At 40.3% G+C, this 24,556-nt stretch overlaps 1 pseudogene; it reads left to right on the top strand.

The window, feature by feature from the left end:
• Positions 1 to 22,340, top strand: part of LOC130735306 (uncharacterized) — a 31,084-nt pseudogene extending 8,744 nt beyond the window's left edge.
• Positions 22,341 to 24,556: the final 2,216 nt, after the last annotated feature.

The raw sequence follows: 24,556 nt of genomic DNA, 5'->3' as shown, positions 1-24,556 counted from the left end.
ATGGAAATTATGGTGCACCTCTAAGGAATCAATGGCTGTTGTATCGTCCCTGCCACATGGCTCATTCACGCTGGAGGTCCGCTATAAGACCGTGGTACGCAAAACACCAGACTCCACCCCTTAAAGCTTTGTCCAATGGAAACGTGACACGTGGCGCAGTTGATAGGCTTTATTTAACCTTATTTGTGGTCACGTGATGGAGAAACAGAAAGTGGGTGGCGGCTGCAATATATATATAGGAATTGGGTGAATGAAAGAATGGTACCAGTACGTGAACAGAAGAAGAATTGGGAGAAGTGCAGAAACGGTCTGACACAGGATTCAATATTTTAGGTTTTTCTTGTACTTCTTGTAATTTCTTTTTGATCATGTCAAGGCTAAACTCCCTTTGTGTTAGGGTGATTTATCTAGTTTTCCTTTAAACTATGTTTTGAACCAAGTTTCAGTTATGATTATGATTTCTATTTTAGTTCATGAATTTCTCATCTATTTTAATTGATACTTTCTATTCCAATAGTTTGTCACACTATTTTCTATGCAATTGGAAAATTGGTAGAATTTAGGGATTTGGGGAGGAATTAAGCAAGGGTCTTTACACCTTAGGGATAAGGGTAACAAATTGCTTGCGTTTGCCTGATCTAAATTGAACTTTTATCTCTGGTTAACTAGGATTAGGTACTAAGGAATTAGCTATCACTAATTAATTGGAAGGGACACTTATGCAAGGAATTGATAAGTGGACAATTAGGCTTAGCACCTTGAAACTTAATTTGATACATAATTATAACTGATTGGGGAGATACATAGGGAGAAGGTTAATGAAATCAGGATCCCTAGCGCGCTTTTAAGTTGAATTCATTTCAACAGTGTTATTTGCTTTCTTTAATTTTATTGCAGTTAAGTTACTTACGAAAAATCAATCATCTCTTTATTTTTATTTTTATTTTTACGTCCTATCATTCTAAGTTTAGTTAATTTAGAGTATAAACTACGCAATCCTTGTGGTTCAATCTTTTTATTACTTCGAGCAATCTGTACACTTGCAGATTCGCTATCAAGTTTTTGGCGTCGTTGCCGGGGATTGTGTTTAGTTTATTTTCTATTTTATCTGAATCTAATTGTTAGGACTTTTATTTTTTAAATTTATTACTCTTGTGCGGGTGCTACTGACTGTTGTTTGCTAGTGCATGCAAGGTACAATCTGAAGGTATGAAAAATGGTAGAAAGGGAGGGTTTGAATAACGTTTTCAAGATAAAACTTCCACCTTAAAGATTTTGTCAAATCTTTCGAAACAAACTATGTGCTAAAAGATAAGAGATAGAAAAGCACACAAGGATTTTATCCTGGTTCACTTGATAAATCACTCAAGCTAATCCAGTCCACCCGTTAAGGTGATTTCTTCCTTCTTAGAATGAAGGCAATCCACTAATCAGGTATGTGTTACAACTGCACTTGAAACCTACAAGTGACTAACAATACACTGACTTAGCTCTCACTAAGATTCACTCTCTTAGTCTTCTCTAGGATCCGATCAACCTTGATCTCCTAAAGGCAAACTATACAACTGTATATGAAGTTCTTGTTTACAAAGAAAGTGCTTCTAAAAAGCTTATAGTAAACACAATGAAATTCAGGATGAAAGAAAGCTTAGAAGGATTTGAATATTTCTTGCGCGTGTGTGAATTCTTCTAACCGCTTCTTTCAGTCTTCAGTCACTATTTATACTCCAAGGATTAGGGTTGAACGTTGCATGGAAATGCTACCGTTGGAGGGCAGTTCTGGAAATTCCAGCTTCTGCTGTGGCTGAGGATGTTAGGTAGGTCGTCAGGATAGTACACTTTGCTTTTGTACTTTTGATAGCGACTTGACCTTAACCTCGTAGACTTCTGATCAGAGGAGCGCTTCGTATAGGAACTTGTGAAGCTGATTGATCAGAGTCAGAGGGAAGCTTGGATCCTCTGACCGTTGTACCTTCTGATCTTCACTTCAGAGGATCAGTACATGGTCTTCAGAGCCAGTTGCTTCTGGACTTCAGAGTCTTCACTCTTCAGAGTCTGGATCGTCAGAGTCTTCTACACCATCAGAGCTTCTGAGCCTTCAGAGTCTTTTGGTTGTCAGATCTTCTGGATCATCAGAGCTTCAAGTGAGCTGAGTTCTTATCAGAGCTTGATTTACTTCAGATCTTCTGAAGCTTTTCCACTGTTCAGAGTGAACATGGAGAATGCGAAAGCGTTGCTTGGGTCACTCTTTATGCACAGTGCTTCTGATTTGTGTGAGACTGAATCAAAGTCAGAGCCTGTAAATAGCACACTCAGAAAAACACGTTAGAGTACCATAATTGTTCATACTCAAAAGGTTAACTTGTAATCATCAAAACATAGAGTTGTACTACTAGATCAAAACTTGATCTTACAATCTCCCCCTTTTTGATGATGACAAAACTAAGATTTTTGATGAACAATTCTTAAACATTAAACTGAATTCACTCAGAGTTTAGGGAAATAGAATAAGACTTATCCTGATGTGAATAGTTTATCTTGCTCATTCTGAATTCAAGTCACCGCTTGATTCTGAGCTTAGCTCCCCCTGAATCTAATACTTGATGAAAACGTTAGAAAAGTCTAGATTCTGAGCTAAATAAAATAAGAGTTCAGAATGAAAAGCTTATGACATAGATGAAATAGAATAATCAGAGCGCATAAGTAATCAGAGTCAACAGACAGGTATCAGAGTCTTGGGTATCAGAGTAAAACTAAAATCACTTCAGAAGAAGTGAAATGTATTCCTTGTATTTGCCCAGTGACACATCTATGGTCATAAAGGTGGAACTCTTAAATTCTCCAAAAGAAAAATAAATCACACTAACACATCTTACACATCAAAAACTGGGTTGTACTCCCCCTTTTTGTCATAAGCAAAAAGTTTGGGGTGTGAAAAACTTAGTTTGAAGTACAAGGTACTCCCCCTTAGAGAAGGTCTAAGTTTGAAAAATAAAACGATGCATGAACCAGAGTTAGGCGAAATAAAGAGAAGAGAAATGCACAAGAAGAACATTTACCACCGGCCAGGGGAGTAAAGAAAAGGGTCAGTTACCAAGAACTGAACCTCGAGAAACTGTAGGAGCATTAACTTTCAGAGAGAAAGTGAAGCCTATATAAAGCGATGGAGAAAAAGGGTAAGCTTCACAACTCGATCAATTCCAAAAGAATGGCATCATACAAGAGAGCACTTGAAGAGCTCAGAAGGAAGGCCTTTGAGGAGGACTTGTTCCTGAACATAAGGCATCCAGAGGGTACAACGACCATATCAGAGCTAACGAGGACACTGCTTGAGGAGGACCGTCGTCCAGAGCTGAAGAACGACTTGAAGGAATTTCTGGCCTTCGTGGAAGAAGTTCAAGAACTCAGCCAGCTTGAGCTGAGGCTACTGGAAGAGAAGAAGACCATAGAAGAGAAGCTCAAGACAACATAAGAGATTCTGGAGAAGAAAGAGCTAAACGTCAATCTCAACAGCATCCAGTATTCACTGGATCGTCTGGAGAGGGAGAGGTCAGAGCAGCGCCAAGAGTGCAGAAGAATGAGGAAGGATCCTCCATTCTAGACTTTAGAAAAAAAAATGTATGATGTAAAAAAAATGATTATGAATAAAGAAAAATATTTTGCAAACACAATGTGACAAATATATATATATATATATATATATATATGCAAAGAGAAACAGTAACGAACAAAGCAGAATAACTAAAGTAACTTAAAGAAGATAATAAAAAGAAGTTAAAATAAAACTAAGTTAAGAGGGAAAGCAAAGAGATCCTAAGACTAGGGTTTATCAGTGCGACGCAGAAGTTCCATCATCATTTGCTTCATGTCCTGTAGCATAGACTCATGAGTATCAAGACGTTGTTCCATGAGGTCGAGTCTGGACGAGCTTGACTGTGTGGAGCTGGAAGGAACATTCTGAGCAGCTTGATGAGCTGGAATGGAAGCAGAAGCAGCAGGAGTAAAAACCACTGGTGCAAGTGCTTGGCATCTAAGGGCTTCAGCTTCAACTTCAAGTCTTTCTGCCTCTAATCTTTCTTGTTCAGCTTGAGCTGCTGCTTGACGTGCTGCTTTATCTGCTTGTGCTTGCTTTCTTCTGGTCTCTTCAATAACTTCAAGGAGCTTGTGTCTTTGTTGTTGTTCATGAAGAGCTACTCTTCTTGCAAACCTCTGCTTGGCAGCTACTATACTCTGATCCCTTTCAGCAATAAGATGACTCATCATAGCAGGAACCTGAGCAACTAACCAAGTACTCAGATTATTCCATTCCTCAGCAACAGAGTCAGGATCCTCACTCAGATCAGTATGACCTTTGACGTTGCGAATCATCAGTGAAGCTTCATGATTAAAAACACTGATGCACTCAGAGAGAGAGGTTGGTCTTAGGTGAGTGTAGGGAAGAATGGATAGGTTTGTTTCAGGAGAGGTTGGGTGGTTGCTGCTGTTTGCCTCAGAGACACCTTGAGGAGAACCAATGTTGAACATGTGAGCATTTGGTTCAGAGGTGCCAAGGTGAGGTTCAGAGGTCTCAAGGTGTGGTTCAGAAGTGTCAACCAGAGGATTGGGTGATCTAAACCGAAGAGTGGTTAGACACAGATTGTTCTGGGTCTGGTTGAACTGGCTCTTGTTGGACAAGGTCAGGTTGAGCTTGTTGAGCTAAAGTGTCTACCTCATGTAAAGGATTGGCCAAGATAGGTTCATCTGGGTCAACTAGACGTTCAGGTCTAGGGCCAGGATATCTCCTAGGGCTTGGACAAGTGAGGTAATACTCTTCTAGGGTAGACACCTTTTCTTTTCTGACCTCCATAAATTTACGATTGGATTCAGAGTTGTTGGAAGGGGAGGAGTCAGCAACATTGATTGGGAATGATACAGGTGTATAGACACTAGAAGAGTCTGTATCAGTGGTTCTGGCAACCAGACGTTCTGATGCTCTGGGGATAGAGTGATCAGAAGTTCTGGGTTCAGGTTCTGGTTGGACTGGAATTGTAAGTTCAGGTTCAAGAATAATGGGTTCAGATTCTGGATTGTATTGAATGGTAATAGGGGAGGTTGGATCAGAGGGTCCGGTAGGTTGGTTCTGAAGCATATTCCAAAGAGGTGCTTCATTTGGTGAAGGTTGGAAAAATGAAGACCGGGGTGAATTAGGTGGAGAGGTGGTTTGTGCAGCTGGTTGGGATTCAGGAATGGGAGTGAGTGGGTTTGTGGATCGTTTGAGCATAGCTGAGATGGGGAGTGCATCAAATGTATTCAAATCATCATCAGAATCAACAACAGACTTACTTGATGATCGCACTGATGATCGAGTCACTCTGGAAGGAGTTTCAATCCTTCTGACCACTTGAGCAGCTGGTTCCACCCTTGTAGGCTTCACCACAAGTCTGACTTGCTTCTTCTTCTTTAGTGGAGGGGGACCACCATCATTATCACCATCATCACCACCATCTGGCTTGGTGGTTTCATCATGTTTTCTCTTGGGCTGGTCAGCCTTCTTCCTCTTCGTCAGAGGGACATCAGATTCCTCAGAGGATTCTTCTAAGACCATCTTCCTCTGAGCTTTCCTCTTGGGAGGAGAGTCAAACTCTTGAGCTGGCGGCAGTCTTCTGAAGAATTCATCTAAATCAATTTCAAAGCCTTGAGCCCTTAGGTCTTCAACATAGCACCTAATAGCTTCAGGGTTGTCTGCCTGTGTCCACAGAGGATAGTCATTCAGAGGCACCCTTCTCTGTCTGATTTCAGCAGATGTATCTTCATGAGCTGGGGCAATTTTCTTCTGGACTAAACCCATCTTCTTCAGAGAATTGGCAGTGAAGACATCACTGACAATGGTGGTCAGATCCTCTATGCATCCAGCATTGACCAGATCTTGCACAAGGTTGCTCTCAATGAAGAGATCTGATAGCAATCTCCCAAAAGGGATATATTTGATTGCTGACTTGATAGAGGCAGTAGTTCTGGACTTCTTGATACACTCCTTCAAGTAAGAGAACAGGAAGTAGGGAAGGCAGATCTTCTGCTTGTCTTGGATGAAAAATAACATCGCCTTCTGGCTGAAGTTGATGTAATCTGGGGAACTGCCCTTTGGCCTCTGGTTGATACAGTGCAGCAGAATCTTGTGCCAGATTCTGAGCTTGGGATGAAGATCCACCACCTTGTAATCAGTCTTGCCCGGTTTGTATGTGGTGTACAGGGCCTTGTTGGTCTCATCCTTCGTTTTGGGTTTCAGCTTCGATTCAGTGAGTTGGAATCGATACCCATGTGCAGTCTCTGCACCCAGCAGATTCACGAATGACTTCTCAGTAATTGTGATCCTCCTACCAGCAATGTGGGAGACCACCTGAGTGTCATCGCAGTCAGCGTGTTTCCAGAATTCCTTGACCAATTTGTCGTACACCGGTCCTCGAAGCCTGTTGAAGTAATTTTCCCAGCCTTGAACACGGACTTCAGGACGAAGATCATACCCATTTGCAGCAAGATTGTCGAGGTCGAATCTCCATTCTGCCAGTACTTGAAGTTCTTCAGGAGCGTACACACAATGAACAACACAGCCCTGTTCTGCAATCGGAATTATCTGCCCTTGACCTTGACCTTGATCAGGAGCTTCAGGACCCAGTTGGCCTGTAGCTTGACCCACTACCATGTGAGGGAACCTGGTTGCTTCGGCAGCTTCGTTTCTGGTTTGTCTCACCATCTTGAGCGGTTGAAGGTTTTGGGTAGAAGATGAAGATGATGAATAGAGAGAGAGAAAGATCGTGGGTGAGAGGTTTTGAAAAACTGAAGAGAGAGAGAGTAAAACCGAGAGTGTAGGAGATCGTGTGTGTATAGTGGGTTTTGACAAATAACCGTTGTTGATTCAAAAAGAAAATTAAAATCAGCGGTTAAAAATTAAAGACATCATAGTAACAGTAAATACACGTATCACACACAGGAGAGAAGCACATCTACACACATTATGACAGACTGTCACACGGGCACGAGGAACTATGCATCAGAGATACTGACACACGTTTACTGTCTCAGCTTCAGAGTCAGCACCGATGGGTACATACACTCTGATGGAGTTACCTTCTGGACTCGACATCTTCTGATCAAGAAGTATCATAGTCAGAGGTTCTGATCCATCTTCACTCTGGACAAAAGTCCATATTCAGATTTTTCAGAATAAAATTAAATCTATCCTCTGTTAAGGGCTTAGTAAAGATATCTGCCCATTGATGGTCAGTATCAACAAACTTCAGAAGAAGTACGCCCTTCTGTACATAATCTCTAATAAAGTGATACTTTACCTCAATGTGCTTTGCTCTTGAATGTAAGATATGATTCTTACTCAATGATATTGCAGCAGTGTTATCACAATAGATTGGGATATTGCTCTCAAGGATCTGATAATCCTCCAGCTGATGTTTCATCCAGAGCATCTGAGTGCTGCATATTGCTGCTGAGATATATTCTGCCTTTGCAGTGGATAGTGCAATGGTTGATTGCCTCTTGCTTGCCCATGAGACTAGATTACTTCCCAGAAATTGACAATTTTCAGAAGTACTTTTTCTCTCTGTTCTATCTCCAGCATAATCAGCATCACAATAACCTGAAAGCTTATACTCTGATGTTTTCTTATACATCAAGCCAAGGTTAGTGGTGCCTTTCAGATACCTTAGGATCCTCTTAACAGCAGTTAAGTGGGTTTCCCTTGGATCTGATTGGAAACGAGCACATAAGTGAACACTAAATAATATATCTGGCCTAGATGCAGTTAAATATAGAAGAGATCTTATCATACCACGATAAAGCTTCTGACAAACTTTACCACTTGCATCTTCTTTCTCCAGAATGCATGTAGGATGCATTGGAGTCTTGGCCACTGTAGATTCCAGCATGTTGAACTTCTTCAGAAGTTCTTTAGTGTACTTGCTCTGATGGATATATGTTCCTTCTGGTGTTTGATCAACTTGTATTCCCAGAAAGTACTTAAGTTCTCCCATCATACTCATCTCAAATTCAGCCTGCATCATCTCAGAAAATTCTTTGCATAGAGATTGATTAGCAGAACCAGATATAATATCATCAACATAGATTTTCACAATTAAGATATCATCTTTATAAGTTTTTCAAAAGAGAGTTGTATCTACTTTACCCCTTACAAACTCATTCTCCAGAAGGAATGAGCTGAGTCTCTCATACCATGCTCTGGGAGCTTGCTTCAGACCATAGAGTGATTTCTTCAATTTGAACACATGGTCTGGTTTCTTCTCATCTTCAAAACCTGGGGGTTGATGAACGTAGACTTCCTCTGAAATATAACCATTTAGGAAAGCACTCTTCACATCCATCTGATGAAGAACTATGTTGTGATTCACTGAGAAAGAGATCAACAGTCTGATTGCTTCTAGTCTTGCTACTGGAGCAAATGTTTCTGTGTAGTCTATTCCTTCCTGCTGGTTGTAGCCTTGAGCAACTAGCCTTGCCTTGTTTCTGACTACATCTCCTTTCTCATTCAACTTGTTTCTGAACACCCATTTTGTTCCAATTACATGGACACTCTCAGGCTTCTTCACTAAGCTCCAAACATCGTTCTTGGAGAATTGATTCAATTCTTCTTCCATGGCCAGAATCCAGTCCTTGTCCTAAAGAGCTTCATCAATTGACTTGGGTTCAATTAAGGACACCAATCCTTTCAGACTAAGCAAGGTCTCTTCAGAGGGCCTGAAGGCTGATCTGGTTCTGACTGGTTCGTCTTTGTTGCCCAGAATCAATTCCTTAGGATGAGCTGCAGTGATTCTGCTCTTCTTCAGAGTTTGTGAATCAGAGGGACCAGCTTCTTCTTCTGGTTCATCTTCCTCTGGCTCAGCTTCCTCTGGAGCTTTGCCTTTGTCAGAAACATTTATACTTAAATCTGCAAATTTCTCAACTAGCTTTGACTGGTCAGAGTCAAGCTTATCGTCAAATCTAACATGAATGGACTCTTCTATAGTCTTAACATCAGTATTATAAAATCTAAAACCTTTAGATCTCTCAGAATAACCAAGTAATAGACATTTAGAAGACTTAGCATCAAATTTATGCAATCTATCCTTAGTATTAAGAACATAACAAACACAACCAAAAGGATGAAAATAAGAAATGTTGGGTTTTATGTTCTTCCACAATTCATAGGGAGTCTTATTCAGAATTGGTCTCACAGAGATTCTGTTCTGAATGTAACATGTTGTATTTACTGCCTCTGCCCAAAAGTGCTTAGCCATGCCAGTTTCTTGGAGCATGGTTCTAGCCATCTCCTGAAGAGTTATGTTCTTCCTCTCAACAACACCATTTTGTTGAGGAGTTCTGGGACAAGAGAAATCATGTGCAATTCCATAGGAATCAAATAGACTCTCAAACTTGTCATTCTCAAACTCTCCACCATGGTCACTTCTGACACGCACAAACCTACAAGCCTTCTCGTTTTGCACTTGGGCAATGAAGGTAGAGAACACAACATGAGACTCATCCTTGCGGGTTAGAAACTTTACCCATGTCCAGCGGCTATAGTCGTCAACAATGACCATCCCATATCTCTTGCCACCTATAGACTCAGTTTTCACTGGTCCAAACAGGTCGATATGCAGAAGTTCCAACGGCCTTGAGGTTGAGACAAAATTCTTTGCCTTGAAAGGGACTTTAGTAAATTTGCCTTTCTGACATGCTTCACAAAGTGCGTCTGAAGAGAACTTCAGATTGGGTAAGCCCCTGACAAGGTTTAGCTTACTCAGCTGAGAAATCTTTCTCAAACTTGCATGCCCTAACCGTCTATGTCATACCCACTGCTCTTCATTAACAGAAAGAAGGCACTTCACATTCTGAGCCTCCAACTCAGATAATCTGATCTTATAAATGTTGTTCTTCCTCTTGCTGTTAAAAAGAACAGAGCCATCGATCTGACTTACAGCCCTGCAAGACTTTTGATTGAAAATAACATCATAACACTTGTCAGCTAATTGACTTATAGACAATAAGTTATGAGTTAAGTCGTCTACCAATAACACATTATCAATGCATGGACTACTATCTACACAAATAGTACCAGTACCAACAATTTTACCCTTTTCATTTCCTCCAAAGCCAACTTCGCCTCCAGGCTTAAGTTTTAGCTCTTGGAACATACGCCTTTCTCCCGTCATGTGACGCGAGCATCCACTGTCCAGATACCATGACTGGTGTTTCAGTGGTGCTATCAAGGATATCTGCAACATAGATAATCTTGTCCTTAGGTACCCACTTTTTGGGTCCTTTCTTATTAGTTACCCCAGAGGTTCTGATCACCTTGGGTTTCTCAACATGATAATGTAAAGGAATTTTTGCATGATATTTAGACATGGAGAAAGATCCCTTTTTAAGAGGGGTTTTAGCAACTTTAGCAGGTAAAGGATCAGGCAATATGGTACCAGAGGGAACAAAGCCTTCATACAAGGATTTAGCTTTAGACACAGAGGGCTCATTTCTAATTTGTTTAGAATAGCCAATGCCATGCATTCCATTTCTGCTTACGCCATAGATCATTGAAGCCATTAAGCTTCTATCTACGCTCTTAGCCAGGAATCTTTGAAAAGACTTTTCATACTTAGATTCATTTCTACAATCAGAGGCATCACAAGCAACTATTTCTTCTAACTTAGCAATCTGGTTCTTAAGCACAGAGTTAGAATTTACCAAAGCATGAATATCATTTTTCAAATCAGAAATAATTTTCTCATGTTCAGAAGGAGTCTTTGAAGCAGCAGATAAGTCCTTTTTCAACTTTTTATGCTTAGACAATAAGGAGTTATACTTATCCATAATATCAGACAAAGCATGTTTCAGTTCAGAGGTAGAGAAAGAAGCGAATACCTCATTTTCATCGTCTGAATTAGGATCTCCTTCTGATTCTGAGTCAGAGTCAACAGCTTCCTTTGACTCTGCTCCTTTGTCCTTGACGATAGCCATGAGTCCTTGGACTTCACCATCAGAGTCAACATCCTCTGACTCTGATTCATCGAACTTCACCATCAGACTCTTCTTCGTCTTGAAGTGCTTCTTTGGCTTCTTGTCCTTCTTCAACCTTGGACAATCACTTTTGTAGTGCCCTGATTCTTTGCACTCAAAACATGTGACTTCCTTGATTGATGACTTCTTCTGGCCTGAAGATTCAGACTTTCCTTTGGCCTTTCCAGAGCTTCTGTACTTGCTTTGCTTGTGCTTCCAGATGCGGTTGAGTCTCTTGGAGATCAGAGTCAGCTCATCTTCATCAGAGTCTTCTGATGCTTCTTCAGATTCTTCTGCTTCAGCTTGGAGAGCCTTTGACTTCTCAGCCTTAGCCTTTTCAGATTTGGATTTCAAGGCTATAGACTTTTTCCTCAGATCTTGCATCTCAGAACGCTTCAGCTCATGGCATTTCAGAATGCTAATGAGTTCTTCTAAACTCATACGCTCGACATCTCTTGTGAGCTCTATTGATGTCACTAAAGGCATCCAACTTTCAGGAAGACACCTGATGATCCTTATGACATGATCTTTTGTTGTGTAGCTCTTGTTGAGAGGTCGTATTCCAGCTACAAGCAGTTGAAATCTGGAAAACATTTCTTCAATGGACTCATTTGGCTCCATGATGAAGGATTCATACTTTTGGATCAAAGACAATGCCTTTGATTCTTTGACTTTCTTGTTTCCTTCATGAGACATCTTCAGAGATTCAAAAATGCCTTTTGCAAACTCACGATCTGTAATCTTCTGGTACTCTTCATAAGAAATAGCACTTAGAAGAATTGCTCTTGCTTTGTGATGTTGTGAGTACAGCTTCTTTTGATCTGCAGTCATCTCTGACCTTGGGATCTTCTTGCCTTCTTCATCAACTGGACGCTCATAGCCATCCACAATAATATCCCAGAGATCTGCATCAAAACCCAGAAAGAAACTTTCGAGTCTATCTTTCCAATACTCGAACCTTTGGCCGTCGAACATAGGAGGCTTTGCGTTGTATCCATCTTTCTGTGTTTCACTGGTGGTAGCCATTGTTTTTCACACCGGCCCGGATCACTGAACACTGTTAGGTGTGGTAATCAGAACTTGCGCTCTGATACCAATTGAAGGTATGAAAAACGGTAGAAAGGGGGGGTTTGAATAACGTTTTCAAGATAAAACTTCCACCTTAAAGATTTTGTCAAATCTTTCGAAACAAACTATGTGCTAAAAGATAAGAGATAGAAAAGCACACAAGGGTTTTATCCTGGTTCACTTGATAAATCACTCAAGCTAATCCAGTCCACCCGTTAAGGTGATTTCTTCCTTCTTAGAATGAAGGTAATCCACTAATCAGGTATGTGTTACAACTGCACTTGAAACCTACAAGTGACTAACAATACACTGACTTAGCTCTCACTAAGATTCACTCTCTTAGTCTTCTCTAGGATCCGATCAACCTTGATCTCCTAAAGGCAAACTATACAACTGTATATGAAGTTCTTGTTTACAAAGAAAGTGCTTCTAAAAAGCTTATAGTAAACACAATGAAATTCAGGATGAAAGAAAGCTTAGAAGGATTTGAATATTTCTTGCGCGTGTGTGAATTCTTCTAGCCGCTTCTTTCAGTCTTCAGTCACTATTTATACTCCAAGGATTAGGGTTGAACGTTGCATGGAAATGCTACCGTTGGAGGGCAGTTCTGGAAATTCCAGCTTCTGCTGTGGCTGAGGATGTTAGGTAGGTCGTCAGGATAGTACACTTTGCTTTTGTACTTTTGATAGTGACTTGACCTTAACCTCGTAGACTTCTGATCAGAGGAGCGCTTCGTATAGGAACTTGTGAAGCTGATTGATCAGAGTCAGAGGGAAGCTTGGATCCTCTGACCGTTGTACCTTCTGATCTTCACTTCAGAGGATCAGTACATGGTCTTTAGAGCCAGTTGCTTCTGGACTTCAGAGTCTTCACTCTTCAGAGTCTGGATCGTCAGAGTCTTCTACACCATCAGAGCTTCTGAGCCTTCAGAGTCTTTTGGTTGTCAGATCTTCTGGATCATCAGAGCTTCAAGTGAGCTGAGTCCTTATCAGAGCTTGATTTACTTCAGATCTTCTGAAGCTTTTCCACTGTTCAGAGTGAACATGGAGAATGCGAAAGCGTTGCTTGGGTCACTCTTTATGCACAGTGCTTCTGATTTGTGTGAGACTGAATCAAGGTCAGAGCCTGTAAATAGCACACTCAGAAAAACACGTTAGAGTACCATAATTGTTCATACTCAAAAGGTTAACTTGTAATAATCAAAACATAGAGTTGTACTACTAGATCAAAACTTGATCTTACACAATCAAGCGAACACCATGGTTGAAACACAAGAGGAGTTTGAAGCAAGAATCCGGGCAAAGTATGAAGCGGAGCTGCAATCTAAGATTGAAGCTATGAATGTCCAGGAGGAGTTCGAGAGAAAACTCCGAGTTAAACTTGAAGCAGAATATGCTGAAAAAAGGCGTGTTATATTGCAGTTGGAGAAAGAATTTTATGCTAATTGGAAGTGTATTCGTGAAAGTGGATCTCATCGACAAGAACACGAATGGATAGCTCAATCCAATGTCCTACGAGAAAAAGTATCCTGCATTCTGCGGACACGAGCAGGTCATCAAAGTCATGATGAATCACCTATTGGTCATGGATGTGATTCCTTGGAGCAATGTGAGGAAGCACCAATTGAAGAAAATGAGAATTGCGAGTTAGTTGAAGAAAATATCTCTCGTCAAGCCATTGAGGAAGAAGAGAAAGAATTTCCTGAAGAAGAACTCACAGTTTGTCAAGAACTAGAAAAAGACATGACAATGGGTGAAGCGAAAGAAGCATTGATTGACTCCAGACCAAAAGAAACCTTCAATGTGGATTTTGTGTATGGAGATGAATTGATGATGAATTCAGGTAAGCCTCAAAGTCTAAGCCTATATCTTAATGACCTATGGATCAAAGGTGAATATGGCAAGGGAAATAAGCACTCATGGAAATACATTGATAAGAACTTCCCTAACCTCCTTACTTTTAAGTTGATTTATTTGGCCATGATCTTTGAGCGTGAATGCACTGTGATGATGAACTTATGTGAAAATTTGCATGATCTAAGTGATTTAATCGAATTTGCAATAGACCCTGGATAGTTTTCTGAGTCTGGGAAAGTCTAACAAAGACTATAAAATTGTGCTTCTTGGGAGACAACCCAAGTGTGTCTTGTTTAATTGTGTTCTTTTACATTTGAGTTTAATTTTAATCTTAGTAATATTAGTAGTGTTGTTAGTATTTCTGTTTTTGTTTTAGTTCCAATAAAAAAGTGAATTTAAGAGTTTGAAAACTTTGCTTCTGGAATTCATAGCATGGGAATGGCATGATCATGTGCCATAATACCATGCTGCAACATGACCATCATTGTTCTGGAATTAATAATATGAGAATGATGCTAATCTTGTGCCAAATTTCATGCGGCAATATGACATTCGTCAATTCTGGTTTTTATAGCATGAAAATGGTATGGATTTGGTGCCAAAATTGAATGAGCCACGCTGGTGTATTTATTAAAAAGAAAAACAAAAGAAAAACACCAAAAAATAAAACAAAAAGATTTTCCTTGTTAGTTTGAGTTTTTATTTTATTTGAGTCATAGTGTCTCATTGAATTATTTGAGTTATATTGTGGTGTTTTAATTTGTGTGCTCATGTTTACAAGGACTAAGTGATTTACAAGAATTAATATGAGCTGGAGGGTCCAGTTGACTGAGTCTTGGTGCTATCACTTTTTGCACCCATATTGAGTACATGGAGTTTTACTAAACCACTCATCTCTCATTAAATTTCATGATTATGCATTTAGTTATTTAGTTGCACACACTAGTTTCGCACATTCTTTTACTCCTTAGTCATTTCACCTTTGTATTTGACTACTCAAGTGATTTCAATTCTGAATCTATGTCTTATTTTTATGGAAATTGTGATACACATGTGCAGTTAATGTATTGGATATGACATATTATTGAGAGAAGTAAGTGAATTTTAGGACTGAGTGGTGTTTTCAATGGATATTGTGATAGGAGTTCACTGGGGTTCATCTCTTTACCTCTTGGTTTTGCTGAGTGAGGAGTGATCTCTGATGATTCCTGACTTGCTTGCACTTGTTTGGTTCTGCTTTGAAATTCATGTCGGTTTGATATTGTTATGCTTGTAATTTGGTAAGAGATTATTAGGCATTCTTGATGACCTTCAGACTTTTTTCAGTTATTCCTTAGTTGCCCAAGTTGAGCCTAAATGTAAGACCCAAGTTTTTAAGCTTAGAATAAGTGGAAGAGACTTCCATTTATGATTAGGCTTGACGTATCGTGAAGGGAAACCTGAACAAGAGTTTACCAAATGAAATAAATTTATGAAGGAGAAAGTTCAGGAAAAGTCAAAGGATTGTATCGAAGTCGATTTAAGTTATAGCACGACTAATATTCGCTTTAAAACCTAGGACAAGAACTTTAGGAAATAAGACTATGTTCCACCCTTGGAACACTGTAGGAATTTCTTCCAAAAATCTTCAGAGAAATGTTAGAACTTCTCTTTTTCCATATATCACAATCGTTTCGAGGCGAAACTCTAGGATCTACGAAAGTCCGATTCCAATCATCGGAAGTTTGCCGAAACCGAAACCCTGGTATTTCAAAACCCTAGAATCAACCGACAATGAAGACTTTTTCTATTCAGAGCTTCAAATGAAGATTCTACACGCGTACACCCATTTCTCTTGATGATTTCAATCTTTCTTCAGAAGGAAGTTTTCTATTCCGACAATCGATGCAAAAAGTAACTTATCGGGTAAAATAGTTTTACACCGACTTTGCATTAGTTACCAAAAATACAAGGAGACCTCATTTTAGTTTTGGTATTATGTCGCCAAAACCTATCTTAGAATTCATGGAGAATGAAGCCGGAAAAATCAGATTCGCGAAACTTTCATTTTACCGCGTTTTGCCAACCTCTATATATAGCAAGAAAGGTGAGAAAAATCACAAAGACTCCTCCATTTCTCTCCCAAATCCGCGAGCTCCATTGAAAAGGAAGGAAGAAGAGCTTTTGTTCGATCCTTGCTTGATCGTCGATTAATCAGTTGCTACTCCAATGTTTCGAGGTATAGTCGCTAATCCTTACCTCTGATCGCTTTTTCCATAGCTTTTCTCTAGACTTTTCTGAGCTGATAGTTTTGAGGTTTTTGCAAAACTATCCTGAATATTTCATTTTTGATTCTAAACATCTTCCTTACGTGCCCAAGATCACTTCTGCCGGATTAGTTTTTTCGTTATGTCGCCGAAATTCCGCCGGAATCAATTTATGCCTCAAATACCCATTTTTGGAGTAAAGCTTCGTCTTTTGGGCTGAAAACTATCGCCTTAGCTTAGTGCTAGTAGGATTAGTTGTCATAAACGTTGTTGGTGACGTCCCCATCCAATTTGCTTTTCGGGATTTCAGTTTTGAAATTCTAAGTTAAAAATAGTGACCAAAATACCCCTGCGACAGTTTTTGATCCGATAATTTTTCCGAGTTTAGAATATCCTTATTTACGACTAATGATAGCATAGGAACCAAGTTTGATCGAAGAAAAATCGAACCCCACAGTTAACCAAAGTGGCCGAGCACTCTAAGGGGGAGGGAGGAAAATTCCTTTTTCGAAAACTTGTCCTTTCGCGCTAGATTATCGTACCTCGGAGTATGTACTACTTCGTGTAACCTTAGTAAGTATTGATAGCTTAGTTTCCGATAGATTCTGATAGTATTTCTGTGGTTTTGCTCTAAAGGTGCTTTTGAAGAATTCTCTGAAGAACAAGGAGCTGGTTGTGAAGGAACTTTTGAGGACAACCCTGGAGAATCTACAGGTGAGGGCTTCTCACTGAATCTCTAGTTAATGCTTAGGGTCGATGCTTTCGACATTGTTTACTGTTTATGCACTTGTTTGTGTTTGATTGGAAAAATGTTTTCTGAGGCTTCGGCTGACAATGTAGATGATTCATCTACTGAATGTTTTTGAGAGTGAATTACATGCTATGTGCTATGTGGGTAATTTAGGATGTGTGATGCATGCCTTATATGCTAAGTGCTACGTGGTTATTGCTTAATATGTTGATATATGACATGTTGGTTGATTGTGCTGAGTTAATTATGCTTTTGCAATGAAATCTGAGATTCTGAGTAGTGAGAATAGCGGGCAGGTCATGCCGATTTTATTTTGAGAGTTTTGAGAAAGTTTGATAGGACGAATGAGATTCGGGCCTTGTTATGGTGTTTTATGGATCGAGACATTCTCTGGAGTCAGTTGGGGATTAGGAGATCCCGAGAACTTATAAGATTTTGCTATAAGACTAAAAGGATATTATTTTGTAAAGAAAACTCATAAGACATTAAACAACCTCTAAATCTTCAAATAATGATAACAAACTCGAAAGGAAGCTTAGGATGCAAATCTTAGTTTTTGGAAAACGAGAAGTGTCGTCGGATCCAAGTGTTGAGGAAGTTGAGAAGTATTGAGTATGTTGATGCTCTTGTGCTGTTGGAGCAGCTGTGTTGTTGGACTATCCTGGGGATAAGTCCGGGAAATTGATAGTTTCCGAGTATGTTGATACTCCACTGAGGCGTGAGACCTTGTGGAAAGCATGGATTTTCACTGAGGCGTGAGACCTCGTGAACAACATGAAGCTTCACTGAGGCGTGAGACCTTGTGAATGCGGGATACTTCACTAAGGCGTGAGACCTTGTGAAAAGAAGCATGGATCTTCACTGAGGCGTGAGACCTCGTGAACAGCATGGAACTTCACTGAAGCGTGAGACTTCGTGCAAGTGTGTAAATTCACTGGGGCGTGAGACCCCGTGAAAGCATAAAACTTCACTGAAGCGTGAGACTTTGTGAATGTGTGAGACTCCACTGAAGCGTGAGACTTCGTGAGAGCAGTGATGACTCGAAGAGTTATCGTGAGTGGTTGCACTCATTTTTATGATTATTTAGCTAGAACATGTGGCGACGTGTCGAGTGAGATTCGGAAACGTTGTTTGACTAATCATCCTGCATTCATGCAACATTAATGAGGTATTAACACAGGACGTACTCTGGACCTCGTCGGTTTCCAAAATGGTCATAAGACCCGGAATGCCGTGTAAGAGCGTTTGTAGACGACTCTTGTAGCAGACTGAAATGGCAGACCTACGGGTTACGACTGATCTGACTACCTTTGTGTGGTGTAAGAGGCACGCGGGCAGAAATGGTCCCACCATTGCTGGTGCTAGGATTGATCCGTTTGATGTCCATCCGTTTTCCGGAATGCATTTGGTTAACTGGGTTAACCGCCATATCATTTCATGCAACATGCATACTGACTTAGTTGCTGAGTGTGATTGATAATTGTTAAGTCTATTTGATGCATGCTATTTGTTATTACTGTCGTTACATTCATTGTGGAATATGCAACCCTAGGATGTTATCCCTAGCTATAAGCCTAAGTGGCTATTCTATTATCTGTATCTATCGGTGCTATTATTTACGTAATTCTTTGGAGTTGACCCTCGCGTCTTCTGTGTGTGCTTTGGCGGACTACGCCTTTTGTCAGATGTCTTTGGCGGGCTGATTCACGATGGTTCACCCTTCGGGGGGAACTAGGGTTGAGATGCTGGAATAGAAGCGCATCGCGGTCGCGAGAGGAGGACGGATGGTGTACATAGACTAGGTCGTTCTGGATTTCGAATTCGGACGACGATCATACTAGCATGTAGGTTTTAGTGCTGGTGTGAGCTCCTTGAGATGGGATTAGTGTAGGAGTAGAGTCTTAGCTCTGAACATCATTTGTTTATTTTGGGACAGGGTAGTTTCCCACCTATAGCTTTTTGCGTGGTTTCTTTACGGGAATCACAGAGAGTTGGTTGGACTTAGGAGGTCTTGTTTTAGGCCGATGGGCCAACTTATTCTCATTTTTGAGAGATAGTGTTGTGAACACTTGACCTTTCTTTTGGTCTGTACCTTTTGCCTACGGGCGCTACTTTTCTCACTTCCCGTCACTGGAGGTTTACTCGTGACGTGGTTAGCTACTTACAGCGGGGGCTGTAATCTATATTGTATATTAGTTCTGTTGTCTTCGCATTTGCGTTTTATTTAATTCAGTCTAGTCTATATTATTATCGGAAAAAAAATAATTCACCTTTTTCCGCATTAAGTTTTACTTTTGGTTACTAAAGTGACGCCACCGAAATCGGGGTGTTACACTAAATGTAAATTTTCTTGGTCCCTAACTTTGGAAATATTTGTGAACTGTTAAGTAATCTGAATTATGAATGGAGCAACAAAAAAATTATGTGAATAGGTTCCCACTCTCTCCTAGTGTGCATTTAAAATGAAGCAAAATGCTTGGAAAAAGAATAATGAAAAAATGAAAAGAAAGAAAAAGAATGAAAAAAAAAAAAAGTTTGCAAATCAAAAGAGGAGAAGAGAGAGAGAGAACCTTGAGTACTTTAAATGAATGCTCTGAATTGAAAGAAGAAATAGATCGCTTGACTGTCTATGTGTGTAGCCTTGTAATATATTTTTCTTATCCTACCTATGTTACACCTTGGCCAAGTTACAACCTGTGAGAATCTCTTTCTTGTTGCATAGCATGACATTGTCTGATCTTGATTTGATTGATTATCAGAACCGAAGCATAGTGTTTGTACTGTCAGATGCACTAAATAATTGATGATTGATGATTGATGATTAAAATTGTGAGTTTTGATGTGAACTCTAGGTCTCATTATGCTATTGATTTCACTTTCTCTGAACTGAATTTCTTGTTTCTCTTAGCCAGTATGCGCATGAACTAATATTTCTTTGTTGGATGTGTATCTTGTGTTTTAAAAGTGTTGGCAATTGATTTGGAATTGATTTATTTTGTGCTTGAGGACAAGCTTTCATAAGTTTCCGCTTGAGCACAAGCTGATTGAGCGTCCTAGCGTGCTCCTCCTCGCTAAACGTGGTGTCAAGGTCGAGGACGCCCTTCACCCATACTTGCTCGCCCGCGAATCCCACCAGAGTTCCCTGATAGGGAGCGAGGTTTCCCTCGCCCACACCAAGCCGAGCAAACGCTCCGCCGTAGATGATGTCCGCCGAACTTCCCTAGTTTAGAAGCACTCGTTGCACAGTGAGCTGATTAACACGGAGGGAGACCACGATCGGGTCATCTAAATGCGGCTTTATTCCGTAAAAATCAGCAGACGAAAACGTGATATCTGGATGTTGAAAACCAAAAGGAATCTCTGTACTTGCATTCACCGCTCTAACATATCGCTTCCGTGCTGCACTAGTGGTCCCTCCTCCGCCGAAACCTCCAGCAATCGTGCCAACTTCTTTTGCCGTCGAAAACACATCGCCTCGCGCCGTGGCTGATTTCCCTGCCACAATCAGCTTTACCACCGCGTGCTGTAGAGCTCGACACTTTCCAGTATCGTGTCCTGAGATTCGGTGATAGGCATACCATTTTACTTCTACCTGTCCTTGAGAGAAAGGAGATTCCAGTCGTTGTATGGAATCTCGGTATTGTTGTCTGTATGAGGCTTCAAGCTCTGGCGCTGTGTCTGTTACGCTCATTTCCGCATCATGTCGTTATAGGCGATTAATGACGTCGCAAATCAGCCATCGCCAACCCGCTCCATCACTCGGTTCTTGAGGTTGAAGCTGCGCACCTGTTTTGTCCCTCGAGAAGGAAGCCAAAGACCTTGCTTGCTCATCGTGCCGTCGCGACGGATCGTGTGCTCGCTCCAACCTCTCTCCATGTGATAGTCGATGCTCCGCCATTGAGCTCCACTGGTTTATCTAGGTGCACCAACGAAAGATCCTCCAAACTTAAAATCAAGGAATCACTCCTCCCGATCACTGTCCACGAAGAAAACTTCAGAAAATCGCTCAGAAAAGCGAGTTTCGCTCCTTTGAATCACGATCCACGTAGTCCAGGAATAGAAATCTATCGTTCCCCACAGACGGTGCCAAATGTTCCGTGCTAGAACATAGAGAGGGAAGGTAGTACCCAAAGTGATGTGAATGCTTAGAGAGAGAAGCTTTAACCGTTTAGAGAGAGAGAGAATATAACTGAATTTCAATGCTATTATTTCTCAAATGAGCTAAAAGTCCTTTACAATTGGTATTCTCCTCCTATTTATAGAGGTGGAGTTGGGCTTTGGCGCTCTTAATCTGTCCAAATAGGCCAGTTGGGCCTCGGGAAGGGAGGCCCAAGGTCATGGTGCGTCCCCCGCCCACGGTAAGGTCTCCTGGGCGAGGGACCCTAGAGTCTTGCCCAGTCCATCCTTCGAATCGTTGGGGACCTTTCAAGTAGTGATAACTACTTCACCCAGCAATTTGATGCAGCCAATAAAGAAGGTATATCCCTCTTAGCAAAATGTACCACAGCAATGCGAATGTTAGCGTATGGTGTGGCAGCAGATGCGGTCGATGAGTACATCAAAATAGGAGATACTACAGCATTGGAGTGTTTATGAAGATTTTGTAAAGGAATCATACGATTGTATGAGCAAGTGTACCTAAGAGCACCAACCCAAGTTGACCTGCAAAGAATACTACATGTTAGTGAAATGCGGGGGTTCCCAGGTATGATCGGGATTATTGACTGCATGCACTGGGAGTGGAAAAATTGTCCTAAAGCATGGGAAAGTCAATTTGCTAGAGGGGATAAGGGAACCACAACAGTTATTCTTGAAGCAGTTGCATCTCATAATCTATGGATCTAGCATGCCTTTTTTGGATGTCCGGGAACGTTGAACGATATAAACGTTCTAGACCGGTCACCAGTGTTTGATGACGTGGAACAGAGAAAGGCTCCAAGTGTGAATTTCTTTGTGAATCAACGTCCCTATAATATGGCATACTATCTAGCTGATGGTATCTACCCTTCTTATCCAACTTTCGTCAAATCGATTAGACTTACTCAAAGTCAACCCGATAAGTTATTTGCAAAATATAAGGAGGGATGTCAGAAGGACATCGAACGTGCATTTGGAGTGCTTCAAGCTCGTTTTAAAATCATCCGTGAACCAGCTCACTTGTGGGACATAGCTGATTTGGGTATCATTATGGGGTCATGCATCATATTACATAATATGATTGTTGAGGACGAACGAGATTTATATTCTCAATGTTGAACCGATTTTGAGCATTCTAGGGAAAGTGGATCTAGTACACCGCAACCATACTCGATCGAGGTGTTACCCGCTTTTGCAAATCATGTGCGTGCTAGATCCGAGTTGCGTGATCCAAATGTTCATCACGAACTGCAAGCAGATCTAGTGAAGCACATCTGAGCAAAGTTTGGAATGTTTCCTCATTGAAGATGATTTGTATCGTATTAATTACGTCATTTGTGTGTTGTGTGCTTAGTTTGTTGTCTTGCATTTTAAGTTAAGAAAATAAAATAAATTATTGTGTGCTAAGTTTGTTAACTTGCATTTTAGGTTAAGAAAATAAAATAAATTATTGTCTATATTTAAAAAAAAAAAATTAAATTGTTAAGTGTTTATTGTTTTAATTTAATTTAAATCAATAATTGTAATTTTATGTAATCATAAAAAAAATATATAAAATTAAATAAAAATATGAAATAAAAAAGTGGTGGGGTAGGGTGTTGAATGAAAAACCATTAGAGTGGGTAAAAGTTGAATGAGTGTTGAATTGGAGAGAGAAAATGATGTGGAGTGTGAAGGTATGAAAAACGGTAGAAAGGGGGGGTTTGAATAACGTTTTCAGTACAAAACTTCCACCTTAAAGATTTTGGCAAATCTTTCGAGAACTTAAGTGCTAAAGATAAGAGATAGAAAAGCACACAAGTATTTTATCCTGGTTCACTTGATAAATCCCTCAAGCTAATCCAGTCCACCCGTTAAGGTGATTTCTTCCTTCTTAGAATGAAGGCAATCCACTAATCAGATAAGAGTTACAACTGCACTTGAAACCTACAAGTGACTAACAATTACACTGACTTAGCTATCACTAAGATTCACTCTCTTAGTCTTCTCTAGGATCCGATCAACCTTGATCTCCTAAAGGAATCACCACTAAGATTCACTCTCTTAGTCTTCTTAAGGATACTGACCTACCCGGTCCCTTAAGGAAAATCAAACAACTGTTTGAGGTTGGTGTTTACAAAGGTTTTGCTTCTAAATAAGCTGAGTGTAAACTAAATGAATTTCAGATGAAAGAAAGCTTAGAATATTTTGAATATGTCTTGCGCGTGTGTATTGCTTCTTCGTAGTTTCTTCTAGCCGCTTCTTTCAATCTTCAGCCTCTATATATACTCCAAGGATTAGGGTTGAGCGTTGCATGGGAAATGCTACCGTTGGAGGGCAGTTCTGGAAAATCCAGCTTCTACTGTGGCTGAGAACGTTAGGTAGGTCGTCAGGAAGGTACACTTGCTTTTGTACTTGGATAGCGACTTGACCTTTTAACCTAGGAGACTTCTGATCAGGGGAATACTTCATATTGGAACTTGTGAAGCCGGTTGATCAGAGTCAGAGGGAAAGCACAGATCCTCTGACCATTGTATCTTCTGATTCTGAACTCAGAGGGAAGAACATGGCCTTCAGAGTTTCTTGCTTCTGGACTTCAGAGTTTTCACTATTCAGCTTCTGGATCTTCAGAGTCTTCTACACCATCAGAACATCTGAACCTTCAGTGTTTCTTGGTTATAAGAACTTCTGGATCTTCAGAGCTTCTAGCGACTGAGTCCACATCAGAGTTTGTATAGCTTCAGAACTTCTTAAGCTTTTCCACTGTTCATACTGAACATGGTGAATGCGAAAGCGTTGCTTGGGTTACCCTTTATACACAGTGCTTCTGATTTGTGTGAGATTGAGTTGAGGTCAGAGCCTGTAAATAGCACACTCAGAAAAACACGTTAGAGTACCACAATTGTTCATATCAAAAGGTTAACTTGTAATCATCAAAACATAGAGTTGTACTACTAGATCAAAACTTGATCTTACAATCTCCCCCTTTTTGATGATGACAAAACTAAGATTTTTGATGAACAATTCTTAAACATTAAACTGAATTCACTCAGAGTTTAGAGATATAGAATAAGACTTATCCTGATGTGAATAGTTTATCTTGCTCATTCTGAATTCAAGTCACTGCTTGATTCTGAGCTTAGCTCCCCCTGAATCTAATACTTGATGAAAACGTTAGTAAAGTCTAGATTCTGAGCTAAAAAATATAAGAGTTCAGAGTGAAAAGCTTATGACATAGATGAAAAACGAATAATCAGAGCGCATAAGTGATCAGAGTCAGGGACAAGGTATCAGAGTCTTGGGTATCAGAGTCAACTTAGAGTCACTTCAGAAGAAGTGAAATGTATTCCTTGTATTTGCCCAGTGACACATGTATGGTCATGAAGGTGGAACTCTTAAATTCTCCAAAAGAAAAATAAATCACACTAACACATCTTACACACCAAAAACTGGGTTTACTCCCCCTTTTTGTCATAAGCAAA

The sequence above is a fragment of the Lotus japonicus genome, chromosome 2, assembly GCF_012489685.1.
Source record: "Lotus japonicus ecotype B-129 chromosome 2, LjGifu_v1.2".
NCBI lineage: Eukaryota > Viridiplantae > Streptophyta > Magnoliopsida > Fabales > Fabaceae > Lotus > Lotus japonicus.
This window is presented reverse-complemented; position numbering and strand designations above follow the sequence as displayed.